Genomic DNA, 13,605 nt, shown 5'->3' with positions numbered 1-13,605 from the left:
GCTCTGCTGACTTATTTTTAACAAATGAAACTCTGCATTTGGAGACCAACTTCAGTTATTATTTTTCCATCCATGTCTTATATTACATTCATATATTTCAGAAATCAAGCTCATCGTTTAGAAATGTTTTTAATAGATTGAAAAAGAAAATACATTCGTTTGCATGAATCTTCTCTTTTGGTTGCTCTCTACCTTGCAGAACACATGAACCAGCAGCCTCCAGCCCTCCTAAGGAACCTGTGCTCCAAGACTTGTGAAGACTGAATGTACAGTCACCAAGTATAGTCTGTTCCTAACTCCATAAGTGCTGTCACCCCAGCCCTAGACTCTAGGAAGGATCACACAGACAAACAATACGAGTGCTAGTCCGCAACAGTCAGTCCACATAGTGTGAGTGGCCTGGCCACTGGGACCAATCACAGTGTCCCTGAAGCATTCCAACAAGAACAGAAGCCAAAGGATGCCCTAGGAGGCTTCAGATGTCCAATGTTTGAACACTGCAAAAACCTCAAGAAATGCTCAAGAGAGTTGCAAAAAGACCCCTTCATGTTGGGTCATAGCTATCTTGGGTGCACCCAACCCAGAGGTCATGAATTGGACATACATGCTGGGATAGGGAGAATTATGGGAGGCCAGGAGAAAGCAAAAACAGCAGAGAAGCAGTGATGTAGAGAAAGGGGGAAGGGTGAGACCGCTTGATTCAGGCAGAAGCCTGGTAGGCCTCCCTCATCTCAAACTCAGCTCATCAGCTGTTCCAGCCCACTTGCCACCCACTGCTCATTCTTTTCCTAGACTAGCACGGTAGCCCCTAACCCATCCCCATGACCCAGCTCTCTGCTCTTCAAACAGCAGACACTGTGGTGAGCTTTCAAAATGCAAATCCTGCCATGTTGCTGTGCTTCTTCTGCACAGAGGCAGACATACAGAGAGCTAAACTTATTAGGAAGATACAAGCAAACCCATCTGAAGGCGACAGACTTCTACACACTAACACAGCCAGGACTTGAAGTACCCAAAGATCCTCAAGCTGCTACAAAAATCACAGATCATCAAGAAACAGTAAGTTGAACTGTATCCACAGTAAGACAGAGGCTGGTGTGTACTCATAAGTGGATATTAGGGGTTGGGGATTTAGCTCAGCGGTAGAGCGCTTGCCTAGCAGGCGCAAGGCCCTGGGTTCGATCCCCAGCTCCGGAAAAAAAAATAGGTGGCTATTAGACATAACATACAGGATACCCACCCCACGCTACAGTCCACGGATGCAACGAAGATAAATAGCAAGGAGGTCCCAAGGAAGGATGATTGAATCTCACTGAGAAGGGAAATAAAAACAGTCCTCCATGGTGAATGGAGGGAGGGAACCGGATAGGAGAGAGGATGGGGAGGGGAACGGGGTTGGGACATCCGGTGTAGGGAGAAAAAGCAATGCAGATGTCCCTATAGGGTGTGACCTAACTAGCAGCAGACAGTAGCATGTGAACCACCTAATCCTGTCTGGAGAGGCTTTTCTGGAGGGACATTTTGCTCAGTTTCTCAGAGGACAGTCCCTTAGAACTGGACACTCTGCTGCCCTTTGTGGGGACCACCTCAGTATCACATCATCAGTCCCCATATTGTCCCCCTCTGTAGACATGTTCCTCAAGTCACTCCATCCTTCCCCTCCAAAACAAATGATAACACACATGGCCAGGACTCTGCTTCCTACGTGGTCCAAGCTAGGACAACATCATCTGCCCCACCCTCTCCTTGACAAAGTGAGCCTTCCCCCTGGATGGCTTCAGGGTCTGCTGCTGTTAGCTTTCTCAATGCAAGCTACAAGCGATTCTCTCTGCCGGGTGAGAGGAAGGGATCCTGAGAGAAGTGAGGCTTTGAGATTTAGCTCAGCAGCTGCTTTTCTCTCTTGACCTACACCAAACTACTCTATATTTCTTTATACACAACACAGAGAAACTCAGGCATGATATATTTATAGATCTTTAATGCTAAACAAAAAGAAAGAGAAACTCTTCTTGGACAGTCTCTCTTAGGGTCCCAAGCCCAGAGACAGTGAAGGAGCTCCCCCCACCATGGAGTAATGTTGCAATGCATTGTTGTGTTGTTTTGTTTTTACGTCTTACACTGACACTAAAATTTCCGACTTCAGAGTCAAGTTCAAAGTTATCGCACGCTTCTACGGTGGTTCAACAAGAGCATCATGTCTGCTTTTCTGGAGCAATGTCAGCTCCAGAACCGTTACTGTGACAGCACAATGTTTCCATCCATCCGCATGTCCACACTGACCTGAAACTTCCAGCCATGCCACATCCTTGTCAACAGAACATAAAAACCCACAAACTGCAACACAAACTCACTCTGGAAGTGTTCACTGTATCAGATTCAGAACAATTAAGATGTCCAGCCAGAGCCCAGGTACAGAGCAGTCATGAGCCCATACTGTAAAATATAATACAAAACCATTTCAAAGCTAGCATACGTATTTAACTAGGACTCCAGATAAACTGTGAAAGTGGGTAGTGAATCACTAGGTAGATCTACTTAACAGTTTCCTTAGATGGTACAGTTAGCTGTTGCCCCTGTGGAGCATACATCCCAAGGCGCACATCACATGGAAACCTGAGTCTTTGTTTGGTACTGAACTTACATTTGCTATGCTTCTTCCCACACATGCATACACAGGATGAACTTTGATTTATAATGAGGAGCACGAAGGGACTAATAGCAGTCAGTAATAACAGAACAAAACACCCTTAACAGTATAATGAAACTGTGTGCTTTGAGAACATTATCGAGTAACGTGAGGGTCTCTTTGACACAAGAACTGCAGTACTTCATCTGATAACCTAAATGACTACCAAGTGACTAACAGGCAGGTAGCTTGTGCAGAATGTATACACCTGACAGACCTGATTCGTGGGACAGAACAGTACAGCAAGAGAATTTGTCATGCCACTCTGAATGACACGGAATTTAAAACTTAAGAATTGTGCACTGCTAGAATTTTCCATTTCATCATTTTGGACTGTGGATGACATCATACAACTGTAATCTCAGAAAGTAAGAACCAGGATAAATGGGAACTACTGTGGTCTGTTTAGTAGCTTCTCTGATTTGAGGCAATATTTTGTGGCACATTATGAAGGCAGGACAAACAGTGAGTTGGGAAGTGACTTGTTATTTCTTTTCCAATCTTTGCTCTTTGAGGGGAGGGGTGCAATTGTGGTGGAGTTAGGGAAGTAAGAGAACACTCCCCTGAAATCTGGGGGAAAGAAAATCCAATATTGCCTGCATGAGTTTCCCACAGCATACAATTCTTCTGAACCTTAGCCTCTCCGCTGTAAAATGAAGAGAATAATGTTTCCTGCTCTTACCTCCCAGAATATTCTGTGCTGTGGCCACTCAACATAAAGGGCTGCTTGCAGCTAACTGTAACTCCATTTGTTTGTGTGAAAGCAACATTGTAACTGTAGGTGCAGACTGATACTGCGGGGATCGTTGGTAGGATTATGGGGGGGGGGGTCCTCAGTAATCATGTCTCTTCTACAACCAAGATGCTGTGAACAGAGCCCAACCCCAATTCATGTTTTCATCCACAGGTCGGCGAGGAGGGAGGTTGAAAACTATCTGTGGTCTTTATTGCCATCCAGTGGTCACTTATCAAAATAGCATCAAACTATTTTCTAGTGCATTTGAAACAAAATTAATTCCAGGTAAAACACTTGCTGCATTAATCTGCCATAGAATTATTTGCACCCACATTCCTACCACTTCAAAGAAACCATAAAAGTTTTTTACATGAATGATTCTTTTTTTGTAAATATGTATATTATATGTAAGTATGTATTGTGTGTGTGTCAACAGCTGAATGCATATTTGCATTGATATGTAAACAAATAGGCATATGCTAATGATTTTTGCACCATCCTATTGGTTGAGGGCCCAGACAGGAAGAAAAAGGTGGAGCAAAGGTAAATCCACCCTCCTCACTGGAGCTGAAGTCCCATCTGCCCATCTTCTGACCTGGAACATTGGAGCTCATCCTTCTGAATACTGTAAACAGCCTCTAAGAGTTCTTGGGTGGGTCCAAAGTCAGTGATCCAAGCCAAGGGATGCCCATCAGGCTGAGGCCCACAATATGCCCTAATGGGTTCTCCAACCTTCATCAGCAAAATAGAGGAAGTGCTTGATTCACAAAGTTTGTCACCTGTGTGTGAAACACCAGGCGAGGCAGCACTGAATCTCAGCTTCTCTGTGGGAGCTTCTCACTGAGCTTCTCTAAAACTAACTAAGCATTTGCCAGCACCCTGACATGAAAGATTACAGGGCACAAAGTGAATGAAAACTACACTTATTACACTCTCCCAGGAAAAAGCTTTCTTCTTGTTGTCCAGTAGATTTTAAAGCCAGTCAGAGGAGTGGTGAATGGTTGACATCCTGAGGTTCATAGAACCTCCTCCATCTCTGTGTCCAGAGACAATCTTCGCTGTGCCTCCCAGACCTGGGCCTCACCGCGATAGTCCTCAGCACTTAAGAACTCATGTAGTACCTCCTGCCTCAGTAGTGTCTCTCCTGTCAGCTCCCTGCTCTGTATCCATCCTTGTTGGCTTTTCTGGGGCAGAGATGACTCACCCCTACATCCTGCAACAGCCGGTCTTGGTCTGACTGGTTTCTTCCTGCTCTAGGTTCAGGTCTACGGCATTATCAGTATCTTCTTCAAATACATCTGTTGGAAGGGATTTCCAGACAGTCAGGACAAATCGAATGCAAAGATAGCCTGAGAATTGTTACAATTGATTCATGCTGTCTGAAATTTCCAACAGTGTAATCTCTGGAAGATGGAGAGCAGGGGATCTGATAGCAGGGCTCAGTCTGAGGGCAAACATCTGAGAACCAGGAGTCGATAAACAATGTCCTAGAAAGGCCAGAAAGTCTTGAGCTCTGATGTTCAAGACCAAAAGATGGGACTTCCAGCTCCAGTGAGGAGTGTGGATTTACCTTTCTTTGACCTTTTCTTCCTGTCTGAACCCTCAATTGCAACCAATGGTGTAATGCTGGGTAAGGGAGGATCTTTCTCAATCTGATTCAAATGGCAGAATCCTCTGGAAGCACTCTCACAGGCAAAATTAAAATAATCATGTTCTGTCAGCTCTCTAGGTTTCCTTGTTCGGTGAGATGCGCACACAAGATGAAGCATCACCGGACTTACTCCTTCAGTACCCCAGTTAGGAATGTCCTTCCTCTCAACCCAGACTCTGCCGTCTTCGGCCATGTGGTCCCTCTGCACTTGCCGTCTCTTCTGGATGTTCCTCATCCTGTCCTTGTGCAGCCCATCTCCAGGCTCCTGTGCCTTCCTCTCCTGAAGCTCACCTGCTGTCTGTTTTAAAAAACCTTCACTTGGTCCCCTCAGTGGCTGTGTCCTGCCATTTTCCATAGCTTTTGTGACCACAAAATACAATAAGCTGTAGCCATTTATTTCTAACTTCCCTACAAAGGTGCAAGATCTGGGAGACCTGTGCCTGTGTGTGTGTCTGTGTGCGTGTGTGTGTGTATGTGTGTGTGTGTGTGTGTGTGTGTGTTGTGCAGGTATAAGTGTTTATGTGTGTGTGTGAGTATGTATATGTGCATGTGTGTATGTATGATGAGTGTATGTGCATGCATGAGGATAGGAGTATATGCATTGTGTGTATGTGCATGTGTATATATGTGTGTGCATGTGTGCATCCACTGTATGTGTGTGCAAGTGCATGTGTCTGTATGTGTGTGTGCAAGTGCAAATGCACACTGTGTACATGTGTTTGGAGGCCAGATGTTTACTTGAGTGTCATATTTTAGGTGACATTCTACCTTAGTTTTATAGAGGTGAGATCTTCAACTGGGCAGGAACTCACCAAGCAGACTAGACTGGCTTGCCAGCCCCAGGGATCCTCCTATCTCTACACTGGGTTTATGATATATGTCCCCTTGCCTGGATTGTGTTTAGATATGAGATCTAGGAGTCAAAGTCGGGTCCCCATGCTTGGACAGCAAGCACTTTACCCACCCAGCTCTCTCCTCAGCAGAAGTCCTGTTGTTTTCATTGTGAAGAAAGCTCTGTGGACAGTCTCCAGCCGTCAATTGTGCCCCAACATTACCCACCTTAACTTACCTCTCTTGCTATGTTGTGTTTTTCAGTGTTGTTTGGTTTTGTTTGTTTTGAAACAAGGTCTTGATATCTGGTTTGGTCTCAGACTCTTGGGTTTGACTAACCTTCTTGCCTCGGCCTCCCCTGTAGTATGAACACAAGTGTATGTACCCCACCCCGATGGCTTCACCCCTCTCCTTATTTTTTTTTATTAACTTGAGTATTTCTTATATACATTTCAAGTGTTATTCCCTTTCCCGGTTTCCAGGCAAACATCCCACTCCCCCCTCCCCTTCCTTATGGGTGTTCCCCTCCCAACCCTCCCCCCATTGCCGCCCTCCCCCAATAGTCTAGTTCAGTAGGGGTTCAGTCTTAGCAGGACCCAGGGCTTCCCCTTCCACTGGTGCTCTTACTAGGATATTCATTGCTACCTATGGGGTCAGAGTCCAGGGTCAGTCCATGTATAGTCTTTAGGTAGTGGCTTAGTCCCTGGAAGCTCTGGTTGCTTGGCATTGTTGTACTTTTGGGGTCTCGAGCCCCTTCAAGCTCTTCCAGTTCTTTCTCTGATTCCTTCAATAGGGGACCTATTCTCAGTTCAGTGGTTTGCTGCTGGCATTCGCCTCTGTATTTGCTGTATTCTGGCTGTGTCTCTCAGGAGCGATCTACATCCGGCTCCTGTCGGTCTGCACTTCTTTGCTTCATCCATCTTGTCTAATTGGGTGGCTGTATATGTATGGGCCACATGTGGGGCAGGCTCTGAATGGGTGTTCCTTCAGTCTCTGTTTTAATCTTTGCTTCTCCCTTCCCTGCCAAGGGTATTTTTTTCCTCATTTAAAGAAGGAGTGAAGCATTCACATTTTGATCATCCGTCTTGAGTTTCGTTTGTTCTAGGGATCTAGGGTAATTCAAGCATTTGGGCTAATAGCCACTTATCAATGAGTGCATACCATGTATGTCTTTCTGTGATTGGGTTAGCTCACTCAGGATGATATTTTCCAGTTCCAACCATTTGCCTACGAATTTCATAGACTCGTTGTTTTTGATAGCTGAGTAATATTCCATTGTGTAGATGTACCACATTTTCTGTATCCATTCCTCTGTTGAAGGGCATCTGGGTTCTTTCCAGCTTCTGGCTATTATAAATAAGGCTGCGATGAACATAGTGGAGCACGTGTCTCTTTTATATGTTGAGGCATGTTTTGGGTATATGCCCAAGAGAGGTATAGCTGGATCCTCAGGCAGTTCAATGTCCAATTTTCTGAGGAACCTCCAGACTGATTTCCAGAATGGTTTTACCAGTCTGCAATCCCACCAACAATGGAGGAGTGTTCCTCTTTCTCCACATCCTCACCAGCATCTGCTGTCACCTGAGTTTTTGATCTTAGCCATTCTCACTGGTGTGAGGTGAAATCTCAGGGTTGTTTTGATTTGCATTTCCCTTATGACTAAAGATGTTGAACATTTCTTTAGGTGTTTCTCAGCCATTCGGCATTCCTCAGCTGTGAATTCTTTGTTTAGCTCTGAACCCCATTTTTAATAGGGTTATTTGTTTCCCTGCGGTCTAACTTCTTGAGTTCTTTGTATATTTTGGATATAAGGCCTCTATCTGTTGTAGGATTGGTAAAGATCTTTTCCCAATCTGTTGGTTGCCGTTTTGTCCTAACCACAGTGTCCTTTGCCTTACAGAAGCTTTGCAGTTTTATGAGATCCCATTTGTCGATTCTTGATCTTAGAGCATAAGCCATTGGTGTTTTGTTCAGGAAATTTTTTCCAGTGCCCATGTGTTCCAGATGCTTCCCTAGTTTTTCTTCTATTAGTTTGAGTGTGTCTGCTTTGATGTGGAGGTCCTTGATCCACTTGGACTTAAGCTTTGTACAGGGTGATAAGCATGGATCGATCTGCATTCTTCTACATGTTGCCCTCCAGTTGAACCAGCACCATTTGCTGAAAATGCTATCTTTTTTCCATTGGATGGTTTTGGCTCCTTTGTCAAAAATCAAGTGACCATAGGTGTGTGGGTTCATTTCTGGGTCTTCAATTCTATTCCATTGGTCTATCTGTCTGTCTCTGTACCAATACCATGCAGTTTTTATCACTATTGCTCTGTAATACTGCTTGAGTTCAGGGATAGTGATTCCCCCTGAAGTCCTTTTATTGTTGAGGATAGCTTTAGCTATCCTGGGTTTTTTGTTATTCCAGATGAATTTGCAAATTGTTCTGTCTAACTCTTTGAAGAATTGGATTGGTATTTTGATGGGGATTGCATTGAATCTGTAGATTGCTTTTGGTAAAATGGCCATTTTTACTATATTAATCCTGCCAATCCATGAGCATGGGAGATCTTTCCATCTTCTGAGGTCTTCTTCAATTTCTTTCCTCAGTGTCTTGAAGTTCTTATTGTACAGATCTTTTACTTGCTTGGTTAAAGTCACACCGAGGTACTTTATATTATTTGGGTCTATTATGAAGGGTGTCGTTTCCCTAATTTCTTTCTCGGCTTGTTTCTCTTTTGTATAGAGGAAGGCAACTGATTTATTTGAGTTAATTTTATACCCAGCCACTTTGCTGAAGTTGTTTATCAGCTTTAGTAGTTCTCTGGTGGAACTTTTGGGATCACTTAAATATACTATCATGTCATCTGCAAATAGTGATATTTTGACCTCTTCTTTTCCGATCTGTATCCCCTTGATCTCCTTTTGTTGTCTGATTGCTCTGGCTAGAACTTCAAGAACTATATTGAATAAGTAGGGAGAGAGTGGGCAGCCTTGTCTAGTCCCTGATTTTAGTGGGATTGCTTCAAGTTTCTCTCCATTTATTTTAATTGTCTTTCTAAATGTTAAGTGCCTAGTGTTCAGTCCTGGGATTATACAGCTTTCAAGCCCCTGGGCTCCATGCTGATTGGCTGACCACACACTCCCTGCTCGGCCTGCAGTATCCGATCACCTCTGGGTACACCATCCTCTCAGCTGAGGGACTCCCCTAAGAGAGTTCCTGATACTAGAGTCTTTCCTTTGGACCTGGGTAGCAGTAAGGAAGAAACTGCACCTGGCTTCACAGTTCAAAATTGTTTTCTTAAGTGTTCAGGAGGTTGAGGTAGCTAATAAGCAAATTGTCCTCAGCATTCAAATGAGCAGTTAATAAATCCTGAAAGAGATACAAATCAAAATCCTTCCACGGAGCATGTAGGCAAAACCTGTGTTTTCCCTAATCCTGAAATACCACGGCTCACTTTCTCTTTCACAATGGTGTATGAGGCTAGCACCGGACTGTGGGCAGTATCAGATCCTCTGGGTACACCATCCTCTCAACTGGAGGGACTCCCCTAAGAGAGTTCCTGAGTCTATGCAAAGGGTTTTACTGGGAGGAGGGGTAGGTCATGAAACTCGCAGTTTGCTATGCCTCATTTAAAAGACAGAGCTGTCTTCCAGCCACCATGCTACTGGGTCCCCTGATACAACAGCAGAGAGCAGATGAGTTAAGGTAAGACCACTGAGCCCCAAAAGTCTAAGCACGAGTTTAAAGGTCAGGCTTAACTCTTCTTTTCTTCCCACCTTGGTCTGCTTGTGTTCAAATAAGGACTCCGAGAGCGGGAGACTCCGAGATCAGGGAAAAGCTGAATTCCGGGTTTGAGGGAGGCTAACACCCAACTGAAGTCCTGATGCTGTGCGTTTTATTTCCTTACAGGAGCAGCAGAAGTAGAGGCCATCTTTGAGGAAGCCTCCGTTGAGATGGAGAAGCTAGACGTGAATGTCTCAGAGGATGAAGGCTTCTGCCACTTCTCGGAGAGCTACAAGCAAGTCTACCTATCGCTAACCTACAGTCTCATCTTCATGCTAGGAATGCCCCTCAATGGCGCCGTCTTATGGCTCTCCTGGTGCCAAACCAAGCCCTGGAGCTGTACCACCATCTACCTGATGAACCTGATGGTGGCCGACCTGCTTTACATGCTGAGTCTGCCCTTCCTCATCATCACCTACGCGGCGGGTGACACCTGGCTCTTTGGGGAGACGCTGTGCAGGCTGGTGCGTTTCCTGTTCTACACCAACCTCTACAGCAGCATCCTGCTGCTGACCTGCATCTCTCTATACCGCTTTCTAGGAGTGTGCCACCCCCTGAGCTCACTGTCCTTCCGGACCCACCGGCATACCTGGCAAGCAGCCGCCACCACCTGGACCCTGGTAGTCGTCCAATTGCTACCGACTCTGGTCTTCTCCCACACAGACTATGTAAATGGCCACGTGATCTGCTACGACACAGCCAGCCCAGAGAATTTCGATCATTTCTTCGCCTACAGCATGGTGCTGACACTATCTGGGTTTGTCTTCCCCTCCTTGATCATTCTCGGCTGCTACTCTCTGATGGTCAGGAGCCTGACAAATCCAGCAGAGGACCTCCCAACGACAGGCCACGCAGCCCGTGCCAAGTCTATCCGGACCATCCTGCTGGTGTGTAGCCTCTTCATGCTCTGTTTTGTGCCCTTCCACATTGCCCGGTCCTTCTACTTGGTCATCCGCTTCCTGAACTCACAGGATTGCCAGCTCTTGTTGGCAGCCAGCATGGCCTACAAGATCTGTAGGCCTCTGGTAAGCGCGAGCAGCTGCCTCAACCCGGTCCTGTACTTCTTGTCACAGGGCAACAACAGAGTCCAACTCCTCCAGAAGCTGAGACAAAACAAGGTGGGTGAGCACCCCACTAGTGTGGAAGGAGCACGTAGAAGTAGGCAGATCCAGGCACTGCCAGGATGAAGTCTCAAAAGAAAGAAAGAGCTGGACACAGACCAGACCAGGGCTAGTTAGTGGGAGAGCAGCTGGGACCTTCCTATAGGGGAACGAGTAGAAAGGGTTTGATAGAGATGGCCAGAGATTTGGAAATAAGACTACAGAGGGAGCCAAGAGGGAACTGACCTTGATATCTTGTCATTCTGGTCTCAGGTCTAAGGTCATTACCTCAGCACCTCTGCTGCAACCCCCAAACCCCCACACACTAATGCTGCCCTCTCCCCATACACCAACCACTCTTTCCTCTCCCCGATCATGGTCTGTGGAAGATTTACTTCTGATGCACCTCATTGCATTGGTACACAGGCTCCAACAGGAGAGGAACCTCATCTTACTGCTGACCCCCATCACTGGTCTCTACCACAGGGCCCTGCAGGGTGCCACACAGTGGAGAGAGGCTGAGGGAATGAATGAAGGAAGCGTGGAATGAATGAAGCCCCTACTGTGTGGCAGCTGATGTGGGTGGGGCTGTCGCCTGTTCACAGAGAGGAAACAGGCACAGCATGTTTGGCTATTGGCAAGTTCATCCATCCGGAGAACACGCACCCAGATTATAATTGAAGGGACACTTCAAGCAATTCAGGGGCCCTTGAAGCTTGTGACCTAAACGCAGGACTTCCCAAGTGTCAGCAACACAGCCTATTCCCCAAGGTTGTCCGGCTCACCTCCATCTTGGTATTGACAGATCACAGAGTCAACCTTCTGGGCTCTCCTAGTACATCCCTTTACAGTAAACCACTGAGGAAAGGTTCTACCAGATAAAATGGTAGATATGAAGTCAAGTACCTTCCTGAATGACGGTTTCTCTTCTTTTCATTTAAGCATAATGTTTCCATTCGTGACAGCAACACAAACAATTTCCATTCTCTAAATTAATTTTTAGTTTTTATGAATTCTACGTAACATTGGTTTTCTCCTTTGATAATTTCATACATGTATAAAATATATTGTTCTCACCCCCTACATCTCCTATAAATAATTTTTTCAATTATTTAAGGGTCAAAGCATTCCAAAAAATAATAACCTTGACAACACACACAAAGCACTCTTCTTTTAAACAATACAATCCCCACAAGGATCCTTCTAACCTAAACAATCATCTACTAATTCGTTATAATCTCCGCAGGAAGAGATGGACAAATTCTCTTCATAAGAACCTCCCCCTCTACTGTACCACACTAATTATGGGAAATGTCAGTATAAACTGTGTATGTGTCTACATTACAAAGTTTCACTCTGGAAATACAGTTTATTGCTTCCAAGGCCACACAATAATTAGCTCAAAACCAAGTGCTGCTTGGAAGAATTCTTCAGGATAATTGGTCTAATGAACAGGCGAGGATGCTTTCTAATTAACAGGTCAGCTGGTCCCGTGTAAATGTTTCTATAAGAGCAGAGGGGGCTTCAGACTGTTTCTTCATCTGCACATACATTCTCTCTCTCTCTCTCTCTCTCTCTCTCTCTCTCTCTCTCTCCTCCCCTGCTCATTAGTAGTTTCTTTGCACAGCACACAGGGAAGATTCAGCAGCCGACTTACTGGTTCTGCTTTTCACCACCTACATTTAAATACAAAGCCATGTCCCTGCAGAGTTAGAGTACCAGGTCCCCCGTGGTACGAAGGGATCCTGGGTCATACCAGGCTGCTATCCACTGCCCACAAGCCTTTCTTTCCATCCTTAAGGTGGGAAGAAAGCTCCCCCAGAATCCTTCACACTCCTGGGCAACGTTTTCCTGTTATTAAGCCCCCCCCCCACCTCGTTAACCCACGAGTTTGCAGTGGTCTCTCTGACACACACAAAGCTGATTTTGATTCTGCTGAGTTTGTTTACATACTTAGTAGAAAAGTGTAAGCAACTGTATAAATCTTACTTGTGAAAAGCTAGGACAGAAAGTCTAACTTAGTTGACACCACATCCCTGGTTTGCCAGGAATCGTGTCTCCAGATACTAGAATCAAATTACTGTGTTCCCATTATGAAGGAAACTGTGGATCCTATAACACAGTTCCTACACATGCAGTTCTACACATGCTTTGTGATAAGGAGTTGCACGAGAAAAACAAAAAACAAAAAAAACAAAAAATAAAAACAAATGTCCCTTCTGAGTGTGCCTATCTCTGCAGGATGCAGGAAAAGCTGGGGCCCACAAATCCATTAGACCTTGGCACCTCAGCTTCTTCCACAGTCTTTCTGGTTGTTTGGACAGGTTAAAAAAAATAAGTCAGCAAGTATTATGTTTAAAAAAACCATAATGAGAGCTATAATGGATAAAAATTACTGTGGCCACCAAGACTGTTAATCATGACCCCAGCCCTTCAGGAGTCATAGGCCATAGGAGAAATAAAATGCAAAAACATACAAGTAACATGTGAACTCTAATTAACAATGGAAGCAGCTACAAAGAAGCCCCGTGAGCTGTTCATTATCGAATAGAGACCCAGCTGCCAGGTTTCCAGGGCGCCAGTGGGCACTCAGGCTGAGAGGAGCCCAGAAAGGGCTATGCATAGCTGGAAGCTGAATGTGACTTAGATCCAAATACTTTTCCAAGCAGCAAAGAAAACAGGAAGGGACGTCATTACAAGTAAATTCAGTTTGCAGGAGATCATCAGTTGGCTTCTAACAGGAAGGAGTTAGAGACCTGGCTGGAAGAGCAGCCACGGGGCCTCCCAAAGCCAGCAGAAGAGTCACTTCTCAAGCCAACTGCCCCTGAG

The 13,605-nt window shown here is 45.3% G+C and overlaps 1 pseudogene; it reads left to right on the top strand.

Annotated features, from left to right (window-relative positions):
* Positions 1–9,776: 9,776 nt before the first annotated feature.
* Positions 9,777–10,863, top strand: P2ry4l-ps1 (pyrimidinergic receptor P2Y, G-protein coupled, 4 like, pseudogene 1; annotated as a pseudogene).
* The last annotated feature ends 2,742 nt before the right edge of the window (positions 10,864–13,605 follow it).

The sequence above is a fragment of the Rattus norvegicus genome, chromosome 2 (genome assembly GCF_036323735.1).
Source record: "Rattus norvegicus strain BN/NHsdMcwi chromosome 2, GRCr8, whole genome shotgun sequence".
Lineage (NCBI taxonomy): Eukaryota > Metazoa > Chordata > Mammalia > Rodentia > Muridae > Rattus > Rattus norvegicus.
This window is presented reverse-complemented; position numbering and strand designations above follow the sequence as displayed.